The following is a 13,413-nucleotide window of genomic DNA, read 5'->3' on the forward strand; positions in this document are numbered from 1 at the left end:
AAATTCAAATCATATTCCGCCGGCGCACGTAATGCACCGCGCCCCCCGCCCCGCGCTGACGTCTACGATAAATAACTCAGCGCGCTGTTTACGCTGATCAGAAACAGAGGCGGAAAAGCGACCGCCATCTGATAACGAGGATGAAGTCACAGTCCCGATGTATTATCTTATTTCCATTTGGGTTTTGAAGGATTTCTTGAGCTCGAGATTCTCGCCGCCCCGGGGAGTTCATATGTCTGAAAAAAAAAAAACGAAAAAAAAAAAAAAAGCTCAGCTCTCTGCGCGGCAAAGCTGCTCGCCGGTCTGGGTTTGATTACTCGAGCTCGGCAGACTGGTAGAGGGGAAAAGTGCAGCCTCGTTGGGTCACCGTGTGTAACTTGAGAGCGCTGGAACTTTGTGAAGTTTTATGGGAAACGAGAAGGAAATTTTATCCAGTTCAAAAGATGGATTTAACGTTGCATCATGTGAAAACAATTGAGGGCCCTTAATCCCCGGCTCTCGTTTTTTGATAACTGGCCTCGCCATCTATCACGGGCTAAAAAAAGTGGATTTCATTTGGCTGATTGGAAAAACGCAATTATTTTGACAATACTTTAAGGGGATAATATTTTTTGGCATTCGAAGTGGGTAGGCTTATTTTACAGAATTTACATCATGAAATAGTGGCCAGGTGACGCTAGTAAAGGGGCAGACAACTAAAGGCAAAGTGGTGTCAACATGGCAGAATATATGGATTGGCGCTGGGAAAGGAAAATTATGTTAAATATTTGATGCAATTATCTGTATTCCTGGTGCCGACATGGCAGCATACTACCACGTGAAGTCGGCCATGGATTGGCTACAGAAAAGGGAAATTACAGTAAGTATTTGATACAACGCTCTGTTACACGTTTCTGCTGCCATGGTGTGGCTACAGGAAAGGGAATTCATGGTAAAATTACAGGAAATTTTTGGTAAGTATTTGATACAATTTTCCATTTTCCTGGCACCAACATAGCAGCATACTACCTTATGAACCGCACTGTGGGAGGTAGGGGGCACTATGAGAGGCTGAGTGGCACTGTGGGAGGTGGGGACCACTGTGTGAGGCTGAGTGGCACTGTGGGAGGCTGGGTGGCATTGTGGGGGGATGGATGGCACTGTGGGAGGCTGGGTGGCATTGTGGGAGGCTGGGTGGTACTGTGGGGAGCTGGGTAGCACTGTGGGAGACTGGGTGACATTGTGGGAGGCTGGGTGGTACTGTGGGGGGCTGGGTCACACTGTGGGAGGCTGGAAGGTACTGTGGGGGGCTGGGTCACACTGTGGGAGGCTGGGTGGTACTGTGGGTGGTGGGGGGGCACTGTGGGAGGCTGGGTGGTACTGCGGGAGGCTAAGTGGTACTGCGGGGAGCTGGGTAGCACTGTGGGAGACTGGGTGACATTGTGGGAGGCTGGGTGGTACTGTGGGGGGCTGGGTCACACTGTGGGAGGCTGGGAGGTACTGTGGGGGGGCTGGGTCACACTGTGGGAGGCTGGGTGGTACTGTGGGAGGTGAGAGCGACACTGTGGAAGGCTGGGTGGTATTGATGGAGGTGGAGGGCACTGTGGAAGGCTGGGTGGTATTGATGGAGGTGGGGGGCACTGTGGAAGGCTGGGTGGTATTGATGGAGGTGGGGAGCCCTGTGGAAGGCTGGGTGGTATTGATGGAGGTGAGGGGCACTGTGGAAGGCTGGGTGGTATTGATGGAGGTGGGGAGCCCTGTGGAAGGCTGGGTGGTATTGATGGAGGTGGGGGGCACTGTGGAAGGCTGGGTGGTATTGATGGAGGTGGGGAGCACTGTGGGAGGCTGGGTGGCACTGTGGGAGGTGGGGAGCACTGTGGGAGGCTGGGTGACACTGTGGGAGGTGGGGAGCACTGTGGGAGGCTGGGTGGCACTGTCGGAGGTGGGGAGTACTGTGGGAGGCTGGGTGGCACTGTCGGAGGTGGGGAGTACTGTGGGAGGCTGGGTGACACTGTGGGAGGGGGGGGAGCATTGTGGCAGACTGGGTGGTACTGTGGGAGGTGGGGAGCACTGTGGGAGGCGGGGAGCACTGTGGCAGACTGGGTGGCACTGTGGGAGGTGGGGAGCACTGTGGGAGGCGGGGAGCACTGTGGCAGACTGGGTGACACTGTGGGAGGTGGGGAGCATTGTGGCAGACTGGGTGGTACTGTGGGAGGTGGGGAGCACTGTGGGAGGCGGGGAGCACTGTGGCAGACTGGGTGGCACTGTGGGAGGTGGGGAGCACTGTGGGAGGCGGGGAGCACTGTGGCAGACTGGGTGGCACTGTGGGAGGTGGGGAGCACTGTGGGAGGCGGGGAGCACTGTGGCAGACTGGGTGGCACTGTGGGAGGTGGGGAGCACTGTGGAAGGCGGGGAGCACTGTGGCAGACTGGGTGGCACTGTGGGAGGTGGGGAGCACTGTGGGAGGTGGGGAGCATTGTGGCAGACTGGGTGGCACTGTGGGAGGTGGGGAGCACTGTGGGAGGTGGGGAGCATTGTGGCAGACTGGGTGGTACTGTGGGAGGTGGGGAGCACTGTGGGAGGCGGGGAGCACTGTGGCAGACTGGGTGGCACTGTGGGAGGTGGGGAGCACTGTGGGAGGCGGGGAGCACTGTGGCAGACTGGGTGGCACTGTGGGAGGTGGGGAGCATTGTAGGAGGCTGAAGGCTCTCAGGGGACTTGGGGCCATGTCAGAGTGTGAGTTCATTGGCGTGTAAAGGCAGGTGTCCCAATAGTTTTGGTAATATAGTGTATATAGTCACTTTTCTGGGACTCTTGTAATTGGTCCTCAGGGAACATGAAGACCAGGTAAAGGATAGAAACGTCATGCCTCCTATAAATGTCCACAAGAAGATTTTATTAATATTCACCAGAAATGGCCAACATGTTTTGAGGGTTGCAAAGATTCTTCAGAGCTGGAGAAGAATGGGGACATGAAATTCGGCCTAGACGGAAGTATCAGAAAGATGAGGATGTTGTACTGAGGCTTTTCTTCCCTCAAGTCCAGCAGAGCTCCGTATTAAATCTCCATTTTTTGATACTTCAGTCCAGACTCATTCAGCCCCGAAAAAAGGGAACTTAGCAGAAACACGTTGGCATTTCCTGCTAAATTGAAATAAAATCTTATTCTGGGACATTTCTAAGTGAAGTGGCGCCTCTACCCTCTACAAGCAATAAAAACTTGACAGGGATTCCAACCTCTCACCAGTCTATCCAACAATAAAAAATAAAAAAGTTTGGGCCATAGAGTCATTGTATAGGTAAACTATTATTTTGTAGTTTTCTTATGATACATATATTATGACTGTGCTTAGTATTATGTAAAATAATCTCATCTTCCTTTGTATGGTGTGACCCCTGTACAGGAAATTGGGGAACGGTTGTCACCAGGACAGGAAGATACAGACAATAATAAAAAACCTTGCTCACTCTACCCTAAATTCCTGTCCCGGCATGGCACACCCAGAACCAACTCTTCCTTCAGCTGCTTTGATTCTGCACATCTTCCAGCTGCTGTGGATTAGCAGTTGATGAGGAATGCAAAAGGAATTCTGGAATTTTATTTAAACAGTCTATTTGCTCTCCTCCACTAATCCTGAATCATGGAGCACTGGAGATCGTTACGGCAACTTAAAACGTAGTGTAGTCTTGTAGATGTTAGTCATCGATTATCGCAGTGATCGTCTGTATTGGATAAGTTGACTTAAACCCAAAAACAAACATTTATTATATTCATCACTGATGGGCACAGATATGCTGCACTGACGGGCACGGATATGCTGCATTGACAGGCATGGAAATGCAGCACTGATGGGCATGGAAATGCAGCACTGATGGGCATGGAAATTCTGCACTGATGGGCATGGAAATGCAGCACTGACGGGCACGGATATGCTGAACTGACAGGCATGGATATGCAGCACTGACAGGCACGGATATGCTGCACTGTCGAGCATGGATATGCTGCACTGACAGGCACGGATAAACTACACTGACGGGCATGGATATGCTGCACTGATGGGCACGGATATGCTGCACTGACGGGCTCGGATATGCTGCACTGACGGGCTCGGATATGCTGCACTGACGGGCACGGATATAGTGCACTGACAGGCACGGATAAACTGCACTGATGGGCACGGATATGCTGCACTGACGGGCTTGGATATGCTGCACTGACGGGCACGGATATAGTGCACTGACAGGCACGGATATGCTGCACTGACGGGCTCGGATATGCTGCACTGACGGGCTCGGATATGCTGCATTGTCGAGCATGGATATTCTGCGCTGACAGGCACGGATAAACTGTACTGATGGGCACGGATATGCTGCATTGATGGGCATGGAAATGCAGCACTGATGGGCTTGGAAATGTAGCACTGATAGGCATGGAAATGCTGCACTGACGGGCACGGATATGCTGAACTGACGGGCATGGATATGCTGAACTGACAGGCACGGATATGCTGCACTGTCGAGCATGGATATGCTGCACTGACAGGCACGGATAAACTACACTGACGGGCATGGATATGCTGCACTGACGGGCACGGATATGCTGCACTGACGGGCTCGGATGGCACAGATATGCTGAACTGATGGCCATTTGTTTACATGTGATCAGCTGTGATTGGAGGAGGTGCCCCCCCCTGCTGGTTCCCGAGCTTACCAGAGCTGCCGGTAAGCCAGGAACCGATCGAATGTGGCTGATGGCTAGGCAGGAATCTGAGTGAGGCCAAGATAACCATCACTTTCCCCTCTCAGGCATAAACAAACGATTTTTTTTTTCTCCCCTAAAAAGGCAAAAACATTTTTTATTTATTTATTTATTGCTTTTAAGGTAAATGAGAGATTTGGGGATCAGTGCAGTCCCTGGAATCAGGACATGGAGGTCCTGAGAGGTGAGGAGGGGATCTTCCAGGCTGTTAGATATATTTATTGGTGACGCTTCTTTTCAACAAAAACAAGCATTATAATGGAGAGTGAACGCGGCGGACGGATTTGTTTGGAGAACAATTACTGGAATTGCCGTCGTTAATTAATGAGTGTTAATGAGCGTCGTCACTTCTACAATCAGTAGTTCCTCCCTCCGGACTTCCCTCCAGTCACCTACAGTTGTAGCGACTCCTCTCCAGGACTGAAATGGCTTCCACTCCTCTCGCCGCACACTGCGAGCTTCTCACACAAAAGAAACGCGCTGGCTGTGGCATTGTGCATACATGAGCCCAACCTATTGTATTGCTGGGTGGGGAGGAGCCGGGGTCAGCTCCTCTTTTCCCTCCTCATCACTTTTTTGTTACTACAAAGAATGTCAACGTGATGTCAGAATGATGATGTCAGAATGATGATGTCAGAATGATTATGTCGGGGTGATGATGTCAGTTGGGACAGGAAGTGAAAGGAAATCTTCCCAAATGAGACACAGAGGGCAGGGGAAAAAAAATTACAGAGGTTATAACCCTCTGTAAGGCCTCTTTCACACACGGGCGGTCCGATCAGGTCCACCTGTCAGTTTTTCAGGTGGACCTGATCGGAGCCTCCATTCACTCCTATGGAGCAATGGACGTCAGCGGTGACATGGCCGCTGATACCCGCTGCTATCCGGTGACATGTCCGCCGACACCAACTGCTATCCGGTGACATGTCCGCTGACACCCGCTGCTATCCGGTGACATGTCTGCTGACACCCGCTGCTATCCGGTGACATGTCTGCTGACACCCGCTGCTATCCGGTGACATGTCTGCTGACACCCGCTGCTATCCGGTGACATGTCTGCTGACACCCGCTGCTATCCGGTGACATGTCCGCTGACACCCACTGCTATCCGGTGACATGTCCGCTGACACCCACTGCTATCTGGTGACATGTCCGCTGACGCCCGCTGCTATCCGGTGACATGTCCACTGACACCCACTGCTATCCGGTGACATGTCCGCCGACACCAACTGCTATCCGGTGACATGTCCGCTGACACCCGCTGCTATCCGGTGACATGTCTGCTGACACCCGCTGCTATCCGGTGACATGTCCTCTGACACCCGCTGCTATCCGGTGACATGTCCGCTGACACCCGCTGCTATCCAGTGACATGTCCGCTGACACCCACTGCTATCCGGTGACATGTCCGCTGACACCCACTGCTATCTGGTGACATGTCCGCTGACGCCCACTGCTATCCGGTGACATGTCCGCTGACACCCGCTGCTATCCGGTGACATGTCCGCTGACACCCACTGCTATCCGGTGACATGTCCGCTGACGCCCACTGCTATCCGGTGACATGTCCGCTGACACCCGCTGCTATCCGGTGACATGTCCGCTGACACCCGCTGCTATCCAGTGACATGTCCGCTGACACCCGCTGCTATCCGGTGACATGTCCGCTGACACCCACTGCTATCCGGTGACATGTCCACTGACACCCACTGCTATCCGGTGACATGTCCGCTGAGGCCCGCTGCTATCCAGTGACATGTCCGCTGACGCCCGCTGCTATCCGGTGACATGTCCGCTGACACCCGCTGCTATCCGGTGACACGTCCGCTGACACCCGCTGTTATCCAGTGACATGTCCGCTGCTATCCGGTGACATGTCCGCCGACACCCGCTGCTATCCAGTGACATGTCCGCTGACACCCACTGCTATCTGGTGACATGTCCGCTGACGCCCGCTGCTATCCGGTGACATGTCCACTGACACCCACTGCTATCCGGTGACATGTCCGCCGACACCAACTGCTATCCGGTGACATGTCCGCTGACACCCGCTGCTATCCGGTGACATGTCTGCTGACACCCGCTGCTATCCGGTGACATGTCTTCTGACACCCGCTGCTATCCGGTGACATGTCCGCTGACACCCGCTGCTATCCAGTGACATGTCCGCTGACACCCACTGCTATCCGGTGACATGTCCGCTGACACCCACTGCTATCTGGTGACATGTCCGCTGACGCCCGCTGCTATCCGGTGACATGTCCACTGACACCCACTGCTATCCGGTGACATGTCCGCCGACACCAACTGCTATCCGGTGACATGTCCGCTGACACCCGCTGCTATCCGGTGACATGTCTGCTGACACCCGCTGCTATCCGGTGACATGTCTTCTGACACCCGCTGCTATACGGTGACATGTCTGCTGACACCCGCTGCTATCCGGTGACATGTCCGCTGACACCCGCTGCTATCCAGTGACATGTCCGCTGACACCCACTGCTATCCGGTGACATGTCCGCTGACACCCACTGCTATCTGGTGACATGTCCGCTGACGCCCACTGCTATCCGGTGACATGTCCGCTGACACCCGCTGCTATCCGGTGACATGTCCGCTGACACCCACTGCTATCCGGTGACATGTCCGCTGACGCCCACTGCTATCCGGTGACATGTCCGCTGACACCCGCTGCTATCCGGTGACATGTCCGCTGACACCCGCTGCTATCCAGTGACATGTCCGCTGACACCCGCTGCTATCCGGTGACATGTCCGCTGACACCCACTGCTATCCGGTGACATGTCCACTGACACCCACTGCTATCCGGTGACATGTCCGCTGAGGCCCGCTGCTATCCAGTGACATGTCCGCTGACGCCCGCTGCTATCCGGTGACATGTCCGCTGACACCCGCTGCTATCCGGTGACACGTCCGCTGACACCCGCTGTTATCCAGTGACATGTCCGCTGCTATCCGGTGACATGTCCGCCGACACCCGCTGCTATCCAGTGACATGTCCGCTGACACCCACTGCTATCTGGTGACATGTCCGCTGACGCCCGCTGCTATCCGGTGACATGTCCACTGACACCCACTGCTATCCGGTGACATGTCCGCCGACACCAACTGCTATCCGGTGACATGTCCGCTGACACCCGCTGCTATCCGGTGACATGTCTGCTGACACCCGCTGCTATCCGGTGACATGTCTTCTGACACCCGCTGCTATCCGGTGACATGTCCGCTGACACCCGCTGCTATCCAGTGACATGTCCGCTGACACCCACTGCTATCCGGTGACATGTCCGCTGACACCCACTGCTATCTGGTGACATGTCCGCTGACGCCCGCTGCTATCCGGTGACATGTCCACTGACACCCACTGCTATCCGGTGACATGTCCGCCGACACCAACTGCTATCCGGTGACATGTCCGCTGACACCCGCTGCTATCCGGTGACATGTCTGCTGACACCCGCTGCTATCCGGTGACATGTCTTCTGACACCCGCTGCTATACGGTGACATGTCTGCTGACACCCGCTGCTATCCGGTGACATGTCCGCTGACACCCGCTGCTATCCAGTGACATGTCCGCTGACACCCACTGCTATCCGGTGACATGTCCGCTGACACCCACTGCTATCTGGTGACATGTCCGCTGACGCCCACTGCTATCCGGTGACATGTCCGCTGACACCCGCTGCTATCCGGTGACATGTCCGCTGACACCCACTGCTATCCGGTGACATGTCCGCTGACGCCCACTGCTATCCGGTGACATGTCCGCTGACACCCGCTGCTATCCGGTGACATGTCCGCTGACACCCGCTGCTATCCAGTGACATGTCCGCTGACACCCGCTGCTATCCGGTGACATGTCCGCTGACACCCACTGCTATCCGGTGACATGTCCACTGACACCCACTGCTATCCGGTGACATGTCTGCTGACACCCGCTGCTATCCGGTGACATGTCTTCTGACACCCGCTGCTATCCGGTGACATGTCCGCTGACACCCGCTGCTATCCGGTGACACGTCCGCTGACACCCGCTGTTATCCAGTGACATGTCCGCTGCTATCCGGTGACATGTCCGCCGACACCCGCTGCTATCCAGTGACATGGCCGCTGACACCCGCTGCTATCCGGTGACATGTCGCTATCTGGTGACATGTCCACTGACACCCGCTGCTATCCGGTGACATATCCGCTGACACCCGCTGCTATCCGGTGACATGTCGCTATCCGGTGACATGTCCACTGACATGTCCGCTGACACCCGCTGCTATCCGGTGAGATGGCCACTGACAATAGTGTGACGTAAAATATTGCAATGACCACCATTTTATTCGACATGGTCTCTGCTAAAAAAAAAAAAGTATATATGTGTATATATATATATGTGTGTGTGTGTGGGAGCTATAAGTAATTTTCTAGCAAAAAAAAATAATATTATTTTTACATGTAGGAGCGAAGTGTCAGAAATGGCTCAGATGGCAAATGATTAATCAGATTGTATGTTGTATGGGTCAGCCACACCATCCATCATCTGCTGAGGACCAGAATCTCACTTCTGGGGAGGAGTGCCCCTTTATATGGCCAGTTTAGATGTAAATGGTCCCTTAGCAGAGTGTATGCTGAGCACAGAGAGTGTACACAGCACTGGCCCATGCTTGGTCAGGTGAGCACACAATCTAATGTTTGTTGGCTCTCCCGCTGGATGTCGGTAAATATCACACAATGTGAAGAATCTCCATGTTTGTGGAATTCCCTCCCTTCCAGCACCCAACATTTCTGTAATGCCGAATTAAATGGAATTAACATGCAAACGTCAAGGTGTGAGGATCGTCGCCATTGTATGAGAATCAGAGGAGGGGATGTGGAGGAGGACTGGAGGATCCGTCCAGAGAAGATACAGAGAGACCACTTCAATCCCGAGGACTTTCCCCATCTTCCTGCCCGGGACAATGTCCAGCTTTTAGAGCTGTCACACTTTTGCCGCGTACACACAATCGGACATTCCGACAACAAAATCCATGGATTTTTTTTTTCCGACGGATGTCGGCTCAAACTTATCTTGCATACACACGGTCGCACAAATATTGTCGGAAATTCCGAACCCCAAGAACGCGGTGACGTACAAGACATACGACGAGCCGAGACAAAGGAAGTTCAATAGCCAGTGCAGCTTCTTCTGCTTGATTCCGAGCGTGCGTAGAACTTTGTGCGTCGGAATTGTCTACACACGATCAGAATTTACGACAACGGATTTTGTTGACGGAAAATTTGAGAACCAGCTCTCAAACTTTTGTTGTCGGAAATTTCCAACGGAAAATGTCCGATGGTGCCTACACATGGTCGGAAATCTGAATTCTGACCGTGTGCACACGGCATTTGAATGACAATTGCGCGGTCATGCAACACTGTACACTAACACTAAATTGTTATCATTTTTTTTTTCACACAAATAGAGCTTTCTTGGGTGGTATTTAACCACTTAAGCCCCGGACCATTTGGCTGGCCAAAGACCAGAGCACTTTTTGCGATTCGGCACTGGGTCGCTTTAACTGACAATTGCGCGGTCGTGCGAAGTGGCTCCCAAACAAAATTGACGTCCTTTTTTCCCCACAAATAGAACTTTCTTTTGGTGGTATTTGTGCTATAATTAAAAAAAGAGTGACAATTTTGAAAAAAAAAGCAAGAGTTTTTACTTTTTGTATCCCCCAAAAAATAGAGAAAAATTTTTTTTTTCCCTCAGTTTAGGCCGATACGTATTCTACATATTTTTGCTTAAAAAAAAAAAAAAATCAAAAAAAATCACAATAAGCGTATATTGATTGGTTTGCGTAAAAGTTATATTGTCTACAAAATAAGGGATAGTTTATGGCATTTTTATTCATATTTTTTATTTTTTACTAGTAATGGCGGCGATCAGCGATTTTAATCGTGACTGCAACATTATGGCGGACGCATCAGACACTTTTGGTGCTATTTTGGGACCATTCACATTTATACAGCGACCTGGCGATTAAAAATGCACTGATTACTGTGTAAATGACACTGGCAGTGAAGGGTTTAACCACTAGGGGGCAGTAAAGGGGTTAAGTGTGTCCTGGGGAGTGATTCTAACTGTATGGGGGGAGGAGCTGTGTGTGACACAACACTGATCACCGCTCCCGATTACAGGGACCTGTGATCAGTGTCACTAGGCAGAACGGGGAAATGCTTGTTTACATCAGCATTTCCCCGTTCTTCAGCTTCGTGAGACGATCGCGGGGATCCCCGCAGGACATCGAGTCCGCGGGACCCGCGATCACATGGAAACTCGTGGCGCGCATGCGACCACACGGCGGCAAATTCGAAGGGATGCACAGGTACGCCCAATTGCGCAGCCGTGCCATTCTGCTGACGTGAATGTACATGCGGCGGTCGGCAAGCACCGCTTGGGTTTTTTTATTTTTTGCTAAAATAGAATTTATTTATTTTTAAACGTGGAAAAAAAACTTGTGTTTTTCTTTTTTTCTGTTATAAAATTTTGCTAATTTTGCAAATTAACAATCGTTCTTTATAAGTTTAGGCCAAATTGTTTTCTGCTCCATTTCTTTGGTGCAAATAACCCAAATCAGTGTATATTATTTAATAAGAAAAAAAGAAAAAGAAAAATGGACAGCATTTGCATTTTTATTAAAAAAAATCCCCCCCCCCCCCCTATAAACTGTTAAAACTAAAAATAAATTCTGATAATATTTTTTTTTGCTCACCTTGGCATCCCATCCTGATCCTCACTCCCCTCCTTCATTTTTTTTAATGTAATAAAGTTAAAACTAAAGCTGTTCATTTTACCAATTTTTTTTTGTATTTATTAGATTTCCCCCCTTTTCTAAATAGTTAAAACAAAAAAAAAAAAAAAAAAAAATGTATTTATTTATTTTTGCTCACCCTGGCTTCCCATCTTGGTGACAACCACGCATTCCCCTCATTTATGAGTGTTTCCTTTTTTCCCCAACTGGAAAAAAAATAGTTATTAAATTTTATTAAACTTATAACTAAACTTTGTACAATTGATATCAAATGTTATTTGTGTTTATTGCATGTTTATTGAAAAACATCCCCCCCCCCCCCTTCTATAAATAGTTGAAACTAAATAAAATAAAATAATTTGAATATTTTTGCTCACCTTGGCTCCCTGTTCTGGTGACAACTACTCTCTCCCCTCATTTATTTGTGGTTAACTCCTTTTTTTCTCTAACTTAAACAAAAGTTATTAAAGTGTATTAAGTTATGACTAAAGTTGTGCATTTTATATCAAAAAATGTTTTATTCATTGGATTTTTTTTATTGAGAAATAAATGTTTTGTTCTTGTTTCCCCTTCTATAAAGAGTTATAACTTAAAAAAAAAAATAATAATAAAAAAAAAATAATAATAAAAAAAAAATTCTCACCCTGGCTTCCTGTCGTCCACTCCCTTGATTTATTTATAAATGTCTCCTTTATTTGTACATTTGATATAATTTTTTATTTATTTTTTTACTTGCACCGGTCCTGGAGGTAATGTAATACCAGCTCAATGCGTTGAGTACTGCGTAATCTTTTCCATCTCCCTGTTCTAAAAATCCATTTAATATATGGTCCCCAGATAGGGGACGTATCAGATATTAAACTGATAAGAACAGATACCACACTTGATCTTATCCCAAAAGGCAGAGAAGTGAGTTTTTTTATTTAAAAAAAAAAAAATGTTTTTATTCATTGCATTTTTAGTGAAAAACTTTTCCTTCATTCTATAAAAAGCTAAAAAAATAAAAATAATTCTAATAATATTTTTATGCTCACCTTGACTTCCTGTTCTAGTAAGAGACACTAACTAAACTTGTACATTTGATATCCTTTTTTTTTTTTTTTTGCATTTTTTTTAACAAACTTTTTCTTCTTTTTTTTCCCCCTTCTATAAATAGTTAATTTACTTTGTTTGCTAACCTTGGCTTCCTTTCCTGGTGACAACCACTCTCTTCCCTCATTTTTTTCCCTAACTGAAAAAAAAGTTAATAAAATTATAACTAAATTTGTACATTTTATATCAATTTTTTTCATATTTTTTATAAAAAAAGTTTTTTTTTTCACTTCTATAGTTAAAACTAAGAAAGAAAAGTCTAATAAAAAAAGTTTAATAAAATTATAACTATTTTATATATATTGAATTACATATTTTTTTATTCATCTCATTTTTATAAAAAATACATTTTTTTTCTTTATCCACTTCTATAAATTGTTAAAACTAAGGGAAAAAAAAGTCCAATTAAAAAGTTTATTAAAGTTATAACTTAACTTGTTTGTTATCTTCTTTTTTCACTTCTATAAATAGTTAAAACTAAAGGAAAAAAGTATAATAAAAAAAAGTCTATTAAAATTTAAAACCAAAAGTTGTACATTTTAAATCAAATTTTATTTTTTTATTCAATGAATTTTTATTGGAAAATCTTTTTTTTTTCTTTATCCACTTCTATAAATCGTTAAAACTAAAGGAAAAAAAGTCCAATAAAAAAAAGCTTATTAAAGTTATAATGAAACTTGTATATTTTAAGTATTTTGAAGTAAAAAAAATGTATTCATCTCATTTTTATATAAAAAAAAAAATATTAATTCTTCTTTTTTTCACTTCTATAACGAGT

General features: G+C 48.0%; 1 non-coding gene across 1 annotated transcript; it reads right to left on the minus strand.

Annotated features, from left to right (window-relative positions):
* Positions 1-12,270: 12,270 nt before the first annotated feature.
* On the minus strand, positions 12,271-12,457 carry LOC143928522 (U2 spliceosomal RNA). The gene has a single exon (XR_013262418.1). It is a non-coding gene; the product is annotated as a U2 spliceosomal RNA (small nuclear RNA).
* Between the last annotated feature and the right edge of the window lie 956 nt (positions 12,458-13,413).

Source organism: Lithobates pipiens, unplaced genomic scaffold (assembly GCF_037356315.1).
Source record: "Lithobates pipiens isolate NorthernLeopardFrog02 unplaced genomic scaffold, aLitPip1_a1.2 Scaffold_23, whole genome shotgun sequence".
NCBI lineage: Eukaryota > Metazoa > Chordata > Amphibia > Anura > Ranidae > Lithobates > Lithobates pipiens.